Source organism: Babylonia areolata, chromosome 20 (assembly GCF_041734735.1).
Source record: "Babylonia areolata isolate BAREFJ2019XMU chromosome 20, ASM4173473v1, whole genome shotgun sequence".
NCBI classification, from domain to species: domain Eukaryota; kingdom Metazoa; phylum Mollusca; class Gastropoda; order Neogastropoda; family Buccinidae; genus Babylonia; species Babylonia areolata.
Genome location: NC_134895.1, coordinates 41,065,572 through 41,080,571, shown reverse-complemented (window position 1 = coordinate 41,080,571; position 15,000 = coordinate 41,065,572).

Sequence of the window (15,000 nt, the reverse complement as noted above, 5' to 3'; positions counted from 1 at the left end):
ATGGCTATTGAATTCACTGTCCCCGATATGGCTATTAGACATTTGATATTTTAACTCTTTCCAAACGAACGGCGAAAGAGACGACGTTAACAGCGTTTCCCCCCAATTACCATCATCAAAATAATTATTGCAAGCGGAAGGCTCTTATACTGAAGACGTGAATGTTGACAAAGAATACCACAATTCTGACGACGGAAGCTAAAGGTTGGGTCATTCAGACACCCACTGGACATCTGAGGGGTCTGTGTAGAGGAGAAGAGAGGACTAGCCGTACTGAGTGAGTTAACCTTAGTTGTGAGCTGGCCATCAGTCATACTGTATGAGTGTTTCTTCTCTTCTTGTATCGGGATGTGTGGTTGGTTGGTTGGTTGGTTGGTTGGTTTCGTTTCTGTGCATATTCCGTATCAGTGAGTGGTAATGGCTGCAGAAAAAAAAAGCTGTGGATTGGTAAAGAAAAGTGTTGTGTTGTGTCATGTTGTGTGGTGCTGTGTTGTACCGTCTGGTCTGATGTAGTCTGAACTGGTATGGTATGGTGTGGTATGGTATGGTATGGTATGTTATGTTATGATATAATGTTTCATGGTATGGTATGGTGTGGTATGGTATGTTATGATATAATGTTTCATGGTATGGTATGGTAAGGTATTATGTTGTGTGGTATGGTTTCCTATTGCGTTTTTGTAACTACAGATTTCTGTTTGCGAACGCCGGGCTGCTCTCTCCCCCGCGAGAACGTGTCATCACAGTGTGGCAGCACCCAGCTATTAGTTTTTCTTCATTTGTTTTTGTTTGCAAGTGTATTGGTTTTCCTATCGAAATGGATGTGTGTATATTGGTTTTCCTATCGAAATGGATGTGTGTATATTGGTTTTCCTATCAAAATGGATGTGTGTATATTGGTTTTCCTATCGAAATGGATGCATGTGTACTGGTTTTCCTATCAAAATGGACTTTCTCTTATTTGCTACAAATTGTTGCCAGGGATAAACCTTTTTTCTTTTCTTTTTTTCCTTTATATATATATATATATATATATATATATATATATATATATATATATTGGGCCGGTGGTTCTTTCTTCCATGAGCACTAAGTACCTACAGCACCGGGGATTATCGTCTCATCCGAATGACAAGCACCCAGACCACCATTCAGTGGAGTAATGGCCTAGAAGTAACGCGTCCGCCTAGGAAGCGAGAGAATCTGAGCGCGCTGGTTCGAATCACGGCTCAGCCGCCGATATTTTCTCCCCCTCCACTAGACTTTGAGTGGTGGCCTGGACGCTAGTCATTCGGATGAGACAATAAACCGAGGTCCCCTGTGCAGCATGCATTTAGCGCACGTAATAGAACCCACGGCAATAAAAGGGTTGTTCCTGGCAAAATTCTGTAGAAAAATCCACTTTCGATAGGAAAAACAAATAAACCTTCACGCAGGAAAAAATGCAACCCCCCCCCCCCCCCAAAAAAAAAAAAGGGGTGACGCTGTAGTGTAGCGACGCACTCTCCCTCGGGGAGAGCTGCCCGAATTTCACACAGAGAAATCTGTTGTGATAAAAAAGAAATACAAATACAAAAATACAAATACAACATCACGAGAAGTGGGGGCAGTGGGGGGGGGGGGGGTGCCGGGGGGGGGAGGGGCAGTGGGGAGTGGGGGGGGGGGGGGATTCCAGATAAGTAAAAATCCAAGTTCGTATATCATGGGACTGTAGTCGCTCTGTTCCTGGGCGGGCACAGTCCACCTTGGTGTGGCCAAGCAACCGACCCCCCGTTCTTTTTTTTTTGCATTGTCGCGGGTGTTATTTGCATACCTTGGTGGCCCCGGAAACGGCTGGGCGCTCACTATCTCCTCAAGAGATCACTGGCCTTTTGCATAAAGCCACACACACACACACACACACACACACACACACACACACACACACACACACACACACACACACACACACACACACACACACACACACACACACACACACAAAGTGGAATAATGACTGACGCCGTCTTTTCAAGTTGCTGTTGGCAGTGGGGTGAAGGGTGAGGTGGGGGCTTGGGGGGAGGGGGGGGGCGGGGGGGAGGGGCGTGGGGGGAGGGGCCTGGGGGGGAGGCTTTTAGAAACCTGGAGACAATACCCTCGGTTTGGGGTAGTTTTTTTTTTGGGGGGGGGGGGGGGGGGGGGGGGGTTATATTCTGTTTTTTTTCGGGGGTGGGGGGGGGGGGGGGGTTGTTCCATGTGTTTGTTTCCGTGTTATGAAAGTAAATGACTCTCATGAATATAAGTGTGTAGGTGCGGGCTTCTGTGCATCATAATGAGGGAAATGGAGGTAGAGAGAGAGAGTGAGGAGGGGAGGGAGAGAAAGAGAGAGAGAGAGGGGAGGAAGGGGAAAAAAAGAAAGAGAGGGGAGAAAGAGAGAGAGGGAGGGAGAAAGATAGGGAGTGAGGGAATGAATGAATGAATGAATGAATGAATGAATGAATCGTTATTTTCCAACGGTGAAGACATTAGCACTTTGGCCGACTTACACATCTGCCGTTGATCTAAGAGACACACAAACACATAGGTATAAATGAGGGAGAAGAGAGAGAGAGAGGGGGGGGGGGAGTAAGAGAGAGAGGGAGGGAGGAAGGGAGGGAGTCAGAGAGAGAGAGAGGGGGTGGAGAAAGAGAGAGAGGAGAGGGAAAGCTAAAAAGAGAGATAGAGGAATGGAGAGAGGGAGAAAAAGAGAAAGAATGCATGAATGAATGAATGAATGAATGATTGAATTTTATTTCCGAGGGTAATAGAATAAGCAACAATACTTTTGTTTTTTTATCCAGCCCCCAAGAAGAGAAAATTGGGGGAAAAATATAAACAAATGAATATGCAAATAGCATCACATAACATCAAACAAGAAAGGAAGAAAAAAAAATCAAAGCATCACATTCATTACAAATCATGGAAAGGACCGCATAGAAATTGTACACATCAACGCAAACACACTCATTATGATCACGTATATGCGCGAAGAAAGTGTGGAGAAAATAAAAGAAAGAAAGAAAGACAGACAGACAGACAGACAGACAGACAGACAGACAGACAGGCAGACCAACAGAGACACAGAGGGAGGGAGGGGGGGGGGAGAAAGACGTCTTTGAGAACAGTACCACCATATGAATTTCTTTATTCAGAGAGAGAGAGAGAGAGAGAGAGAGAAGAATTAGTTCTGCTGGTAGAAATTCTTCACCTAGCTGGTTACGGCTACGACTGATGGTTACATAACTCTGTACGATGTCGTCCATAGTTCTCCATTCCCTCACACAGTTCCAACATTACTGCTGTACACTGAAGTCAAGGATCTCCCTTTTATGAAGGCCTTTAAGTTAAAACATTTAATTGTACTTCTTTCTTTTCTCTACTTCATTCGTTTTTTCGGTTTTATCTGTTGATGAGCATTTGTCTTTTTAAATGTTATTATTATCTTACTGAATATTCTCCTTTTTATAATGATTGAAACGTACACATACGCGCGCGCGCGTGCGCGCGCACACACGCTCAACAAGCAGGCACACACACGCGTACGCGCGCGCGCGCGTGCGCACGCACAAAACGATGCATGGACACGCACGGACACACACACAACACACACACACAGTTGTTACACTCTCAATCATAACGTAATAATATCTTACCCACATGTTTTTCTTTTTACATAATAATTGATGTGTGCATGGTGATAAGTGAAGGGTGTGTCAGTTTTTTTTGTTTTTTTTTCTCTTTGATTTTTGCTGACAGGCATTTTGTTTTAAGTGAGCCTAAAGAATATTTTCTGTTTTTGGTTGAAGCAGATAATAAAATATTTTGAATTGAATTGAATAATTTATCTTAGATCCTCCTCCCACCCAACCTGTCTCACCCCCCACCCCCGAACCACACATACAACTCCCTCACCCTCTCATACCTTTTTTTTTTTTTTCTTTTTTTAAATGACAGCATAAAATTACGAAAAAATAATATGTAAGCTTCATGGTTTTCATTCATCAGTACGTGCGAGGGGGACATGAAACCGAAATCGTTCCTTCCAAAGTCCACAACCACCATCACACACATTCAACAATGTACGCTAGTCCTAATTTTTACTCCTGCTATATTGGGGGAAAGAAAGACCACACACACACACACACACACACACACACACACACACACACACACACACACACACACACACACACACACACACACACACACACACACAAACACAAAAAAACAAAAAAAAAAAACCGCACCACCACCACCATCACCGCCACAAAACTTTGAACAATTTCCATTCCTCCTGGCGTGAAATCATGTCCACCAATCTGTGCACTGTTTTCTTTCTTTTTTTTTTCTTTTCTGACCTAAATGCCAGGCGTCATTTTGTCACATGTCAACTTCCAGATTGAGAAAAAAAGGGGGGTATTTGGCTTGGTTTTGTTCGCTTCTGGCAACCTTTTTGTTGTTGTTGCTGTTGTTGTTGGTATTGTTGGTGTTGTTGGTGCCGTTTTCTTTTGTTTTCTATTTCTTTTTCCCCTCAACAATGATTTGTGAACTTCGTCCATCGACACACTCCCCCCCCTCCCCCCCTCCGCCCCCCGACCCCCACCCCACCCCACCCCACCCCACACTCTCTCGCGCAAGGCACCAATTGTCAATGATATTTGCGTAAATCTTAAATGACAAATTTTCATGCTTAGCTGCCATCACCTATAAATTGGATTTGTTTTCCTTTTTTTCTTTGTTTTTTTGGTGTATTTTGATTTGTTTTGTTTGTTGTTGTTGTTGTTGTTGTTGTTGTTGTGTGTGTGTGTGTGTGTGTGTGTGTGTGTGTGTGTGTGTGTGTGTGTGTGTGTGTGTGTGTGTATGTGTGTGTGTGTGTGTGTGTGTGTGTGTGTGTGTGTGTGTGTGTGGTGTTGCTTTTAACCTCGGGATGGAGTTTTTTGTTTCAGCAGTGTGTCTACTTTTTAACATCATTTTAGTTTTCTCGTGATTTTCACATCTATTGAAGATTCTTTTTCATCAATGTTTATATATATATATATATATATATATATATATATATATAGAGAGAGAGAGAGAGAGAGAGAGAGAGAGAGATAGATAGATAGATAGATAGATATAGATATATAGATATATAAATACATAATTTATAAAGCAATTCCATAATACAACTCAACTTTTATATAAAACAAAATCTAAATCATGAGCTCTTTTGAAACATATCTTGTATACCTCAGATGCGAAAGAAGACACACAGAGAGAGAAAAAGGGAGAGAAAGAAAAAAATGGAAAAGGAAGAGCGAAAGACAGAGAAAGATAGAGAGGAAAGAGACAGACAGACAGACAGAAAGACACAGAGAAAATGACAGACAACAGACAAACCGATCGGGCAAGGAAAAACACAGGGATCAAGATGAACGAACAAAAACATGTGGACAGCAAAAAATATAGAGTAGGATTCTCTTCCTGTTTCCTGGATTAGTTTCCATTATTAGTACCGATATCAAATATCTGTTGTTGTTGTTGTTGTTGTTGTTGTTGACAAGATTCAATTCAAGATTTCATTTCCTTTCACCACCCCATTTGGAGTATGGAGGATTACAAAACAAAAGAAGAAAATAAACATTGGGTACAAGCTAATAACCGACTGTATTTACAACACTCATATAGGGAATGCAGGGTAAAATTCTCAAAATGCATACATATACATCATTTCGTTCAAAACACACCAAAACAATGCAAACGATCGCTTTTTTTGAAGAGTTAAATTCAGATGTTTACTATCTGTATACTTTTGTTTGTTTGTTTTTAATCGGAAGCAAACGTTTTATACGTTTTGAAAACATCAGTGTACAAACAAACAAATATATATATATATATATATATATATATATATATATATATATATATATATATATATATATATAACCTGACCTAGGCTGAAAAAAGCGTTGGGGAATGGAATCAATCATAATTATCGTAAATCATTGTAACGAGAACACACACACACACACACACACACACACACACACACACACACACACACACACACACACACACACACACACACACCACTCACTTCCACCTGCCCCCCCCCCCCCCCATCCACCCACACCCTCCTCATCCCTACCTCAAAGACATACATCCCTATCGTTCGCTCCCCCTCTTCTCAGCCAGACTCTAAGGGCAGACAACCAACCAGGTCGCCATTCACCCCCATCCACTCTCTGTCTGTCTGTCTGTCTCTGTCTGTCTCTCTCTCTCTCTTTCCCTCCTCCCATCACAATGACCCCCCCCCCCCCCCCCCCCCCCCCCCCCCGGCCCCCCCAACCCTCTTCCCCTGCCTGTCTCCCAGAGGATGATGACGGCCGTTTCTTCCAACAGGAGACCGACAGGGACAAAGGACTATTGACTCTGCCTGTCTACCTACCCTTTTTATCCCCCACCCCCTACTACGCCCCACTCCAAACGCTTCCTCCTTCCCACACCCACCCCTCACCTTTCTTGTTCCCGTCTCCATCCATCAAGCGACCCGAGTGGCATCACCGCTGACGTGGTGCTTTTGTTAGGTGGGGTCATTGAGGACCTTGACCTGACGCTGCTCAGGTGTAGACAGGTCTGGTTCATCCTCCTCCATGGATAGTCCTTGACCTGACGCTGCTCAGGTGTAGACAGGTCTGGTTCATCCTCCTCCATGGATAGTCCTTGACCTGACGCTGCTCAGGTGTAGACAGGTCTGGTTCATCCTCCTCCATGGATAGTCCTTGACCTGACGCTGCTCAGGTGTAGACAGGTCTGGTTCATCCTCCTCCATGGATAGTCCTTGACCTGACGCTGCTCAGGTGTAGACAGGTCTGGTTCATCCTCCTCCATGGATAGTTCTTGACCTGACGCTGCTCAGGTGTAGACAGGTCTGGTTCATCCTCCTCCATGGATAGTCCTTGACCTGATGCTGCTCAGGTGTAGACAGGTCTGGTTCATCCTCCTCCATGGATAGTCCTTGACCTGATGCTGCTCAGGTGTAGACAGGTCTGGTTCATCCTCCTCCATGGATAGTCCTTGACCTGACGCTGCTCAGGTGTAGACAGGTCTGGTTCATCCTCCTCCATGGATAGTCCTTGACCTGACGCTGCTCAGGTGTAGACAGGTCTGGTTCATCCTCCTCCATGGATAGTCCTTGACCTGACGCTGCTCAGGTGTAGACAGGTCTGGTTCATCCTCCTCCATGGATAGTCCTTGACCTGACGCTGCTCAGGTGTAGACAGGTCTGGTTCATCCTCCTCCATGGATAGTCCTTGACCTGACGCTGCTCAGGTGTAGACAGGTCTGGTTTATCTTCCTCCATGGATAGTCCTTGACCTGACGCTGCTCAGGTGTAGACAGGTCTGGTTCATCCTCCTCCATGGATAGTCCTTGACCTGACGCTGCTCAGGTGTAGACAGGTCTGGTTTATCTTCCTCCATGGATATTCAATTACCTGAGTTTGGTCAGGTGTAGGCAGAACAGGTTCATGACCTCCATGGATAGTCATTGACCTGATTCTGGTCAGGTGTAGACAGGTCTAGGTTTGTCCTCCATGGATAGTCATTGACCTGATTCTGGTCAGGTGTAGACAGGTCTAGGCTTGTCCTCCATGGATAGTCATTGACCTGATTCTGGTCAGGTGTACACAGTATAGTTTTATCTTTCATTGATGGTCATTGACACTTGGCGCTGATCAAATGTAGACAACCTCGTTTTATCCTCCATTGATAGTCATTGATCTTTCGGCTCTAGGATGAAGACAGGATTGTTTAACCCTCCACGAATAGTCATTGACACTTCGCACTGGTCAGGTGTAGACAGGGCTATTAAGCTAAGTTTAAAAAAAAAAGATCCAATGGCCTTGATTAAACAATATTCCAAGAAACTGCTGAGGGAAGAAGATGGGGTAGAAGACAGGAAGAAGAAAAAAAAAAGATGGACTGAACACAATGCAGAGGTTTTTTTTGTTGTTTTTTTATATTATTATTATTATTATTATTATTATTATTATTATTATTATTACTACTACTACCTTTTTCTATATTATAATCATCATTTATATATTTATTTATTTATGTAAGCTTATCTATTATTTATCCCCCCCCCCTCCTTTTTTTTTTATTCTCAAGGCCTGACTAAGCGCGTTGGGTTACGCTGCTGGTCAGGCATCTGCTTGGCAGATGTGGTGTAGCGTATATGGTTTTGTCCGAACGCAGTGACGCCTCCTTGAGCTACTGAAACTGAAACTGAAACTGCAGAGTGGACAGGGAAACCACTTGCCCAGACGCAGGCTTTGACACACAACTGACGGGGCTGAAGGAATCTGATGAGTTCCTGTGTGTGCGGCGACCCACGACTTTTCACGGAGATCAAGGGGAAATAGAAGAAGAGGAAAAGTACACACACCTCCTTCTTTGCTCAGTTCAGTTCAGTTACCCAAAGGAGGCAGGCGTAATAGCGTTCGGACACATCCATATACGCTACACCACATTTGGTAAGCAGATGTCTGACCAACAGCGTATCCAACGCGCTTGGTCAGGCCTTGAGGTGGAAAAAAAAAAGATAGTTATCAAATTATTGGATGAATGAATAAATGAATAACTAAAACTGAAAAAAAGTAGCAAATGGATAAAGAAATAAAATGAAATGTAGAAAAAAAAAAGAATGACAATGACAACAATGATAAACTGATAAACAAATAAGCAAACAAATGGAACTAAACACACACACACACACACACACACACACACACACACACACACACACACACACGTCCTCCTTAAGGATGCACACCTTACACCTGGACAGACAGACAGACAGACGGACACTCAGGACTCCAGCCATATCGGGCAAGGGAACTCATCACAGCACCAGGACCAGAGCACTGAACCATCTGACCCTTATCACTGTGGGCGCAAGCTAATAGTAGATCGTTGTTGTCGTTGTCTCGTTCGTCATTTATCACAAGATAAGATAAGAATAACTTTATTATCTCCAACTGGAGAAATTTGGTCAGGTGCATTATCACAACATAGACAAGTAAACAACATGGGGACCATAACTGTAAAAGTCAACAACAGCTTTTTACGAATATTACGAAGATACAAATGTAAAAAAAAATATCACATACACCGTTTCATACATACATCCACACACTGCAGGTAATAACTAGTATTCTTAATGTAAAAACAGAAGGAATTAAGAAACATTATTTGAATATAATTATAAACATAGCCTACTATACTGTACATTGATTATAATAGACAGATAAGATAAGAATAAAGATAAATTACGGAAAATCGCAACCAGATAATCAGCACCCCCCCCCTCCACCCCACACACGCAGATTACTGATATATGAATTCCCCTCGACGAAGGCGGCAGTACGTCGCAGGTCCTCCAGTCCTCCGTAGAGCTTCCGGGCCGCTGGGATTGGGTCGGGCCAGGTTTTCTCTTGGAGCACTTGGTAGAGAGGGCAGGACTGCAGCAGATGTTCTGTTGTCTGGCTGCCTGTTCTGCAGGGGCACTGTTCTGTGTCGCCAATACGGAGTTTCGTGTATAGGTGGTGTTTCAGGCGGTTGTGTGTAGTAGGTCGTTAGACCTTCTTCTTCTTCTTCTGCGTTCACTCGTATGCACACGAGTGGGCTTTTACGTGTATGACCGTTTTTACCCCGCCATGTAGGCAGCCATACTCCGTTTTCGGGGGTGTGCATGCCGGGTATGTTCTTGTTTCCATAACCCACCGAACGGTGACATGGATTACAGGATCTTTAACGTGCGTATTTGATCTTCTGCTTGCATATACACACGAAGGGGGTTCAGGCACTGGCAGGTCTGCACATATGTTGACCTGGGAGATCGTAAAAATCTCCACCCTTTACCCACCAGGCGCCGTCACCGTGATTCGAACCCGGGACCCTCAGATTGACAGTCCAACGCTTTAACCATTCGGCTATTGCGCCCGTCGGTCGTTAGACCCAACTCTTTCTTATTGCTGTAACTAGGTTGGCAGTCTGAACATAAGGGTGACGCCCCCCCCCCCCCCCCCCCCCCCAGCACCCTCTCCTCTCCGCGTGCTCCCACCCTCTCTCTCTCTCTCTCTCTCTCTCTCTCTCTCTCTCTCTCTCCAGTTAATAGGCATTGTTTATGCTTGGTAGCTTTAGTGTTTATTGTCCAAGTTTCCTTCTTACCTGTATATCGTTATTATTTTTAATGTGGCTTTTGTTGTTGCTGTTGTTTTCATGTAATCTGTTTTTCTACTCCCCAGGGATGGGTCAAGAAAAGAGAAAAAAAAGAATGTACCATTGCTTATATCATTCCCCTCGTGAAATTAAATTTCATTCGTTTGTTCTCAATCCAAACCGCAATAAATAAAAAAAAGAGCAAACAAATAAATAAAACGTAAGCAGTGTTTTTTGTTTTGATTTTTTTTTCCTTTCTTTTTTTTTTTAAATAGAATATCTGTTTTTCATAACATCTGTATGTTCATAATCATAAACGAAAGAAATGTCTTTAAAAAGAAAAGAAAAAGAAAAAAAAATGACCATGACAAAAGCCAATAAATCAGTTTGAAAAAAAAAAAAAATAAATAGGAGCATAATATAAATGTCAGGAAACAAAACAACAGTCAAAGCCTGAGAGACAATACCGGGAAGGGGAGGGGGAACAACAAGAAACAAACAAACAAACAACAACAACAAAAAAAATAAAAAAAATCATCGTACATCAGGAATGTGAATCTAGAAAGACATGATTTATGAGACATGACATGTAAACAAAATAAAACAGAAAAAAAAACAAATTAACGAGGAACGGTGGGAAGCAGGAAATTACCAGCCGCAGATATTCCCGATTGTGGAGACGTTTTTTGATTTTTTTTTTTTTTCCGTTTCTGACGGCAGAGATATCATCTGCAGCAGCATCCTTCTCGGAAGATGTTTATCAACGGCTGATGTTATGGAAACCGCCTGAACGAGTTCTAACGTTCAACATCACTTGCAATCACAGTCACAATCATAATATCTCTAGAGGTCTCTGTCTCAGCCTCTCTGTCTGTCTGTCTCTGTCTCTATTTCTCTGTCAGTTGCAATCCTAGTTTCTCTCTGTCTGTCTGTCTGTCTGTCTGTCTGTCTGTCTGTCTCTCTCTCTCTCTCTCTCTCTCTCTCTCTCTCTCTCTCTCTCTCTCTCTCTCTCACGAAAGTGCATTGCAGTAGTGATATGATCATTTTTTTGAATGTATTTAATGATGGTGAGACTGATCCTACTGCTGGAATGACAATGATATCAAAATTACGATATTGACGGTGATAATGACGATGAAAATATCTAACCTATATTCAACGACCCAATTTTTAGGGACGAAATCATTACAGGTATATATATATATATATATATATATATATATATATATATATATATATATATATTAAAGTGCTGATCCAGATACGTTATCTGGAAAATGTTAAAACTGCCAATTCATATGTTATAGATTTTCTAACTGTTTCATTCAAAAAACTTTTTCAAAGTTGGACGTTTCCTTTGTAGTGGGCAAAATCTATGATCATACCATTATATAAAAAGGTAACGTTAATAACCCGACAACAATCGTGGAATAATCCGAACAAGTTTAATAAGTAAAGTGTATACGCACATTTTAAATCAGAGATTATCTAAATGGGTAGACAGATAAGAAAAATGGTTGAGGACCAAGCAGGATTTAAAGCTTACTATGATTCCATTGACCATAATTTTATACTTACATTGTATTGGCTCAGAAGTATCTGTCTAGCCATTTGAAACTAATCATAGCCTTTGTTGACTTTTTTTTTTTTTTATAAAAAAGCCTATGATTCTGTTAACCGTAATAAATTATGGAATGTTCCAGGATAAAACATGGTGTAAATAGTAAGTTGTATAAAACCCCGAGGGTGTATATGATTCAGTGTGTGCATGTGAGCGTGATGAATGTGCGTATAGTGACTTTATTTCGTGCCCTCGTGGAGTAAAGCACTGATGTTTGTTGAGGTCAAATATGTTTTCAATTCATAAATGAATCAGCAATTGAGTTACCAAGGAGACGTAAACATGATATTCAAATGATTCCAAATGCTGCCCAGCTATGTTTGTTATCATTTGCTGATGATGTGATTCTTTTGTCTGGAACAAGTGGGGGTCTTCGAAATCAGTAACATGTATTAAAACAAGAAACAGATTGTGTGTGCTTAACTGTGAACCTTGATGAAGCAAATGGTATGATTTTTTGCAAGGGAGTTTACTTGTCTGCTTTTGTGAAGTGGTATCATGATTATGTCGAACTGCAAGTGTTTGGGGTTACTGTTTACAACCAAACTAAGCCTTAACGTGGGCAAGCGATGGAACGTGTCGTATTGGTAAGAATGGTGTACTAGAAATACTTAAGACAATATGAAAGTTAAACTGCATTGATGCTATGTGTTCTGGAGAATGTTTGACCTAACAAAATTGAACCAATACTTGCATACGCAGCTGAAATTTGGGGATTACACAAAAACCAACAGACGGAGAGAGTACATACTTTTGCAGGAAAACATTTTCTATGTGTTCAGTAACATGCCCCAAGAAAAGCCCTGTATGGTGATACCGGGAGATATGCTTTGTATGCAAAATCACCACAGATACAAACTGCGTGGTCAGATAGGTTTGACATTTTCTTCTATAGCCAGCGTTGGAATCTATTGCACTGGCAGATGAATGAACGAAGTGGCCTGCTCGCTGCTTCCTTTTTGTTCAAGGAGAGAACTTAGTTTTGTTTCAATATAAAATAAATAAATAAATAAATAAATATTTTTTTTCTTTCTCAAGGCCTGACTAAGCGCGTTGGGCTACGCTGCTGGTCAGGCACCTGCTTGGCAGATGTGGTGTAGCGAATATGGGTTTGACCGAACGCAGTGACGCCTCCTTGAGCTACTGATACTGATACTGATAGTGTTTCAATATTTATTTTCATCATTTTCATTTTACAAGATTTGTTTATTCTAACGTTTTGTTATGCAATGAAGGTATGTCGACTCATTCAGCAATGTCACAAGGACCTCATGGCAAGTGACATTAGTCAAAGCGTCAAAGCTCTCTCTCTCTCTCTCTCTCTCTCTCTCTCTCTCTCTCTCTCTCTCTCTCTCTCTCTCTCTCTCAGAACCAAGCATTCACCAGTTCATAACTCTGGACTGTTGTAAAAAGTTCAAACCTTACATATCCAGAACAGGCAAGTAGGGAGGGCTTTGGAGCTCCTTTGAATCATCGATGTGTTTTTGTTCCCCCTACTGCTAATCTTCGGCATATTATAAGCAAGGCAACTGAGGTTGACGTACAAAGAATAATGATAATAAAGACTGAAGTTAGGGGAGGCTCTCAAAACCTGATCAGCCGGTGATTATGAGTAGGTTAGGCTTCCACCCCTGAGTGGATGTGATGTGCAACGTGTTCAACGTGTGTGGAGCAGTTCCCTCACTTTGTATTTGTATTAGTATTTGTATTACTCTTTTTATCGCAACAGATTCGGGCTGCTCTCCCCAGGGAGAGCGCGTCGCTACACTACAGCGCCACCCATTTTTTGGTTGTTTTTTTTTTTTTTTGCAAGGAACAACCATTTTGTTGCCGTGGATTCTTTTACGTGCTCTAAATACATGCTGCATACGGAACGTCGGTTTATCGTCTCATCCGAATGACTAGCGTCCAGACCACCACTCAAGGTCTAGTGGAGGGGGAGAAAATATCGGCGGCTGAGCACGTGATTTGAACCAGCGCGCTCAGATTCTCTCGCTTCCTAGGCGGACGCGTTACCTCTGAGCCATCACTCCACCTTTGACACCTCTTTCGAAACTTAAACGAAAACCGACGAAAAAGAAAATTGTTTAGATGGCCAAATCTTAAGAAAAAGAAAAGAAAATCAGCTCATGACAAGCTCATTAACAACCCTGTCTTTGAATGATTTCATTGCTTCCCTGAAAACGCGGTCACTTTGTTTGAAAATTCAACCAATGGACTGATCAATAACTCCCTGGGGGAATGTTTCTACCAGTGTCGTTTCAATATTCATGCGTATTTTAGGAAAGAGGAAGAATTGAGAGACAGACAGACAGACAGACAGACAGACAGACAGACAGACAGAGCGACAGGCAGACAAAGACAAAGAGGGAGAGAGAGAGAGAGAGAGAGAGAGAGAGAGAGAGAGAGAGAGAGAGAGAGAGAGAGAGAGAAAGAGGTTAAGAGTAAAGCAGACTGAGAAACTGATAGAGAGACGACGACAGGAAGGTTGAGTGAAAGACAACGCGGGAACTCAGGAAGTTAAATGCAAACGCCACCAGCCTGTCCACATGAGAACTTGTGAACACAACGATAACGATAAAAAAAAAAAAAAAAAAAAAAAATCCCTAATGAATTCAAGACACAAAATCGAAGAATATAACGCTAAGATCGCATGTGAAACACACAGCTTCAAAATAAAATGTTTGCCATACTTACCTTTAATTAGAAAAAAAACACATAATTATAAAAAACAATATTTCAAACCATGTATGGAGATATAACACAACTAAGTTAAATGTTGAAAAAAAATGGTTCAAGTTGATATGTAGGGATATGGATATCTATTACTTTTTTTTTTTTTTTTTTTAAAGACTTATTCAAACATTCTCAGTTGTTTTTTACTTAGAATGTTATATGTGTATATCAATTATATGTGTGTTTTTTTTGTGTGTTTTTTTTTTTTTTTAATGTTGTTTGTTTTTGTTTTGTTTTCCTATTGTTACTATGTTTTTGTCAGATTTGTCTTTTCTCTTTTCCCAATATATGTATTTATTCATTTATATCTTCATGTCAATTGTCCATGTGTTATAAAAATGGGAAAAATAAAAAAAAGCTTAAAAAAAAAATCCCTAATGAAAAACCAGATTCAACAGTACTGAAAGAAAACAAAAAAAACAA